Source organism: Elephantulus edwardii, unplaced genomic scaffold (genome assembly GCF_000299155.1).
Source record: "Elephantulus edwardii isolate Elephantulus edwardi_28Jun2011 unplaced genomic scaffold, EleEdw1.0 scaffold00499, whole genome shotgun sequence".
Lineage (NCBI taxonomy): Eukaryota > Metazoa > Chordata > Mammalia > Macroscelidea > Macroscelididae > Elephantulus > Elephantulus edwardii.
The window spans coordinates 484,144-489,398 of NW_006400249.1; positions in this window are offsets into that span (position 1 = coordinate 484,144).

Here is a 5,255-nt window from a genome sequence, read left to right on the forward strand (position 1 = left end):
GGGTAAATCTCTCCCCATCCTGCCTTCTCACAGTATCTATAGTGCTTAAGCCATTGACGCAGACATTATCGCAGGCCCTCTGTAACCCTTGTGATTGAGGGTGGTTTCATTTTTCATGGACTCTGCTAAGTGGTCAGGGTGCACGGCCAGCCCCAAGACGGTCATTTGAAATTACCGGCTACTCTGAAGGGAAATTGTGGGCAATCTCTCTCATGTAATTTTTAGCCCCTGAAAACCTACTGGCAGGTCAACTATGAGTTTCACATAACAAAAACTACTATACCTAACACCTTTCTCCAAGCATGCCCCTCTCCTGATACCTGCCCAAAGTGTGAGCTCTATCTGAGATGACGTTCCCCTAAGGGACATTCTTCAGAGTGCCCTTCATCCAGGGCAATTTCGTTTGTTCTTTTGGCAAAGTTTTATCTTACTTATTTTGGGCCATCTCTTTCGGAGATGCTACTCCATGGAGAAGGGGAGTCATGCTTGAAAGGTTGGAGAGATGACAGAAGAAGAAGGTTCCCAATGAGATGGGTTGACACAGTGACTACAGCAACGAGCTCAAAGGTGTCAGAGACGATGAGGATGGCACAGGAGAGGAGAGATTGAGAGACAGTTAGAAATGCTCCCTAGGTACCTCTCCAGCGGGTCTTCACAGGCAGTGAATTGCATGGACAGAGATGGCCCATTTTGCTCCCACAGCACAACCGGAGACATTTAGTAATATTACTCCTTGACCATGTGAGTGTGATGTAATTGAAAATACACTTCAGTAACATTATGTGTTGACTCTTCTCTGCCAGGAAATTCTGCCAAGGTCAATGATGGAAAGAGTCCTGAAGAAAGACCCTCCATTAAATACGTGGAAGCTAAAGTACCACTTGGTTTGGAGAGAGAAGTTTCTATTCCACATAAGAGAAGTTCCCCAAGGAATCAGAAGTGTTCCAAGAAAAGAAAACTGGTTGAGACTTGCAGTTCTCAGAGAAGGTCTCGAGAAGAAGCTGCACGTTCGGACAAAAGCCAATTCTTCGCGCTGGTGGGATTGTATGAAGTTAATCCTCCCAAGATCGTTGAGCCAACAGACCCTAACCTTCAGAGTGCTGGGGGACCAAATAAGTCTGTGCCAGCTAAGAACCAAGAGTCCATGGAAAAGACATTTCCCTGTCCATATTGTGAGAAAGAATTTCGTTATCAATCTCACTTTGAAATCCACCAGAGGACCCACACAGGGGAGAGGCCTTTTAAGTGCAGCATTTGTGAGAAAGGCTTCATGCAGCCCTCAGATGTTCGAGTCCACGAGAGAATCCATACCGGAGAGAAACCTTACAAATGTCTGATCTGCCATCAAAGGTTCACCCACGACTCTACCCTGAAGTGCCACCAAAGGATCCACACACAAGAGAGGCCGTTTGAGTGTCCAGTGTGTGAAAAAAAGTTCAGCCACAAGGGGAACCTCAATGTGCACCGGCGAATCCACAGTGGGGCAAAACCTTACACCTGTTCTGTGTGTCATCGTTCCTTCCGTCAGCTGGGAACGTTCAAGCGCCATGAAAGAAAGCATTCCTAAACCACCCCCCAGTGAATCCTGTGAAGGTGTGTGCCAGGGCCTCTGTCCTTCCCCAGTAACTGCACCATTTTCCCACTTTTGGGGAACATGCACAAGGAGGAGATGGACTCTGTGATAGCCTTGGCTTGGGGGGCGGCCTTTTGGGCTCACATAAGTGAGCAAAGCACACTTCCTCATGGCACACCTGACAGACAAGCTGTGTATCCACCAGGATGGCCCCTCCAGAGACTAGAGGTTGGGCGGAGCATCCATGACTTCCGTGATGTGTGCTCTTACTGGTAATGTGCCCACATATGACTAAAAGTTCAGTCGTGCTTTCCCTGTAATAAACTCAAGTTGGCCCTCTGACGTGCGTGCTCCCGGCGTGCTTTTTCTCTGTTGTCACACCCACCCTCGTCATCAGGCTGTCGTCTTCACTGTGGTTCAGATGGTAGCCGCATCTGGCGCCCCAGCAGGGACTTGGTGTAGCCGTAAGTGTTTGGGTGAAACATCAGGTCCTTTGCCAGACCCTCAGATCAAGTGTCTGAAGTCACTCCTAGAAAGAAGGGGTCTCAATCTAACCCAATCTCAGGCGTCCGCTTTCTGGCAGCTGTTGTCAATCTTGCTCCCTGTTTTGTTGTTGCTGTTTTTATGTGCCATCGAGTCGCTTGCGACTCATAGCGACCCTATGTACAAGAGCTCTAAATGCTGTTCTATCCTGTCTCAACCTAGCCATCTCAAACGCACTTATTCCCACCGCTCCAGTCACAGAATCGATACATCTCACCAAAGGTCTTCCTCTCCTTTGCTTCCCCTCCACTCTGCCAAACATGATGTCCCTTTCCAAGGACCAGTCCCTCCTTGCAACATGCCCAAAATATGTCAGACGAAGCTTCAGAATCCTTGACTCCAGGGAACACTCTGGCTTCACCCTCTCCAGGACAAACCTGTTTGTTCTCCTAGCAGTCCATGGTATATTCAACACTCTTCTCCAGCACCACAGCTCAAAGGCATCAATCCTCTTTCTATCAGACCTATTCCCTGTCCAACTCTCTGATGCATAGCACATAACTGGGAAGACTATAGCCCGGATCAGGTTGTGGTAATCTGTTCTTCGGATCCCGCACCCCATTTTACTCCTTGTTTCATTCCCTTACCTGATATTTCCCCCCATTAAAAAAGCTATTTCCCGTCATTCTGATATTAAATCATGTCTCTGAGCCAGTGAATTTACTTACACATAGTTGTTACATTATTACTATTCTGCCCTGGTTAGGCCATTGCTCTGTGTACTTAGGTAAAAGGACTTGTCCCTTTATTAGTCCAAATTACATTTACAGCGAAGCAACTCCATATTCTTACATGTCCGAAGCCATGCTGGCCTAACTGGCTTCCTAGTAGAAGGAAACTGGAAAGCAGACCTTCCTGCCCCCCATGTCTACACCAGATCCCTTATATTCATTGACCCACATCAGTCGTAAGGGGCTTAAAGCACAGTTTCCTTGAACTCTGTCGTCGCAGTTACCAAGACTTTTATGCTGTTGTAGAGCTTGTGCTTCCCTAATTCACACCCCTGCTGTCCAGTCTCCAGATGTCTGAGAGCTAATTGCCTATGGCAAATTGATGTGGATAAGTGCTCATAGCGACTGTATGAATAAAAGACCTGAAAACTTGTATAACATGAATCATTTCTCCAAGTTCATGGAGTTCGCGGAGGCAAGCTGTTTCAGAGGCAAGCTATTTCACAAGTGGATTCCACTCCCGCTTCCAAGCTTGTTTTAATCGACGAGCTCCACCAAACACTGTCCACCATGAGTTATACATGTGAATTCTTTGGGCAAACAAAAATATGTGTTCGCTTCTCGTGACACGTACTCTAAATTCATGGCGGCCACTGTACAAACTGGAGAGTTTAAAAAAAAACATACAAACACACAAACCTTGATAAGTCATTTGCCCTCAATATTTTCCAGTCACGGGCCTTCCACAAGCCATAAAAACGGACAAAGGGCCCACTTCTTCCAGTTCTTCTTTTGCTGAGTTTGTCAAGTACGAATTATTGAACACACCACAGGCATCCCTTAAAGCCCTCAAAGTCAAGGCATAGTAGAAAGAGGATATAGAACTTTACAAAAACTCAATCCAAAAAAGAAAAGGGGGAGGGATACCCCCTATAGTACAATTACATAAAGCACTCTTTACTCTTAATATTTCGGGAAATTATTCACAACCTCCTATGTGTGTTCACTGGCAACAAAATGCCAATAGCCGGAAACTCCCATTAAATCACACAGAATGCTATGCAAATGAAGCTAAGCTCTTTCTAGTGAAAACCTTGTGCTTGACTCAGGTGGGAGGGGTTAGCAAATAGAATCCAAGAATTGTGAACATGCCTAAGGTCGGCCTTGGTACTTAACCCCTGTGAAAGGCTAAGGTCTACCTTGGTGCCTCGAGGGAATTCCAGCTTGTATCTGCACCTCCCTCATATCCTGATAAGCACGTTGGTGTCTTAGGAATATTCAGTTTGAAATTTGGCTTCCCAACAGTGTGTAAAGTTGAATGTTCAGACAAAATACATTTTAACTAAGAATCCTGGTGTTGAGAAGAGCTCAATTTTCCATTGAAGTACCAGTTCTGACCTAGCCTTTGACTTTGGGGGAAACATAGACCAGGAGCCTGCTCTCCCAAGGCATTCAGCACATGAAACCTTGGGCCGTTGTACTGTCACAGGCCCCTGGGAGTCAGCATCAGCTAGCAGGCACTGAGAAACCTGTCTGACATGGTTCCATTTATCTAAAATCCAAGCTCAATTGGTAAATCTTGGCTGTTGAGTTAGACTGTGTCTAGTGGTGACTTTACACGCAGGCAAATGAAGCACTGTCTAGTCTGGAGCTATCCTCCACGATCGTTTGCAGGGGAAACCACTGTGGACTGAAGTGTTTGCACCGGCTAATTACACACAGCACACAGGCCTTTCTTTCTCAGAGCGCTACACACCACAGCCACACGTGTGCCTCTGCTGATAGTGACGCTGTGCTTGAGGTCTCTTGGTTGAGAATCGAACCTGAGTCCTCCTGCATCAAAGGCAAGAATTCCACCGCACAGTGATCCTCCTGAATTAAGCCCCGTCCATGGTCTCTGGATGCCCTGCATTCATTTACCAGGCACCGGCTGGGACCTGAGAAATAGAATTGTTAAGAACTTTATGAGAGATTTTTCTTTTTGCATTTTCCATACTCTCTTTAGAATGCTTTTCTTCCTCTTTGAAAGAGCTATAATAAACTTACAGAAGAACGGAGTCATTCCACAGAACTCTCATACACTTCACACATTATTTTTCCCTGTTCTCATTCATGGCTACTGGGTTAGTACCAGCTCAGAGCTGAGTCCTCCATGGTGTTTTCAGTGACAACCAAAGGCATTGCCCATCTTTCTCTGGAGCAATTGAGAAGCCAAAAAGACTCCATTTTATGTAGCACTCAGTGCAAACCCTGTGGGTGGAAAATTTCTGCCCCTGCAATCTCAGAGGTGCACGGTTAAACTCCACCAGATGCTCTGCTGGAAAAGGAGAAACAATCTCCGCCTGTACCAGTCATATCTGATTTGACGGGAGAGAGAGAGAGAGAGAGAGAGAGAGAGAGAGAGAGAGAGAGAGACTAATAAAATAAAATACAGCCTACAATATGGATTGAGGCTCAATGTCAAGAAG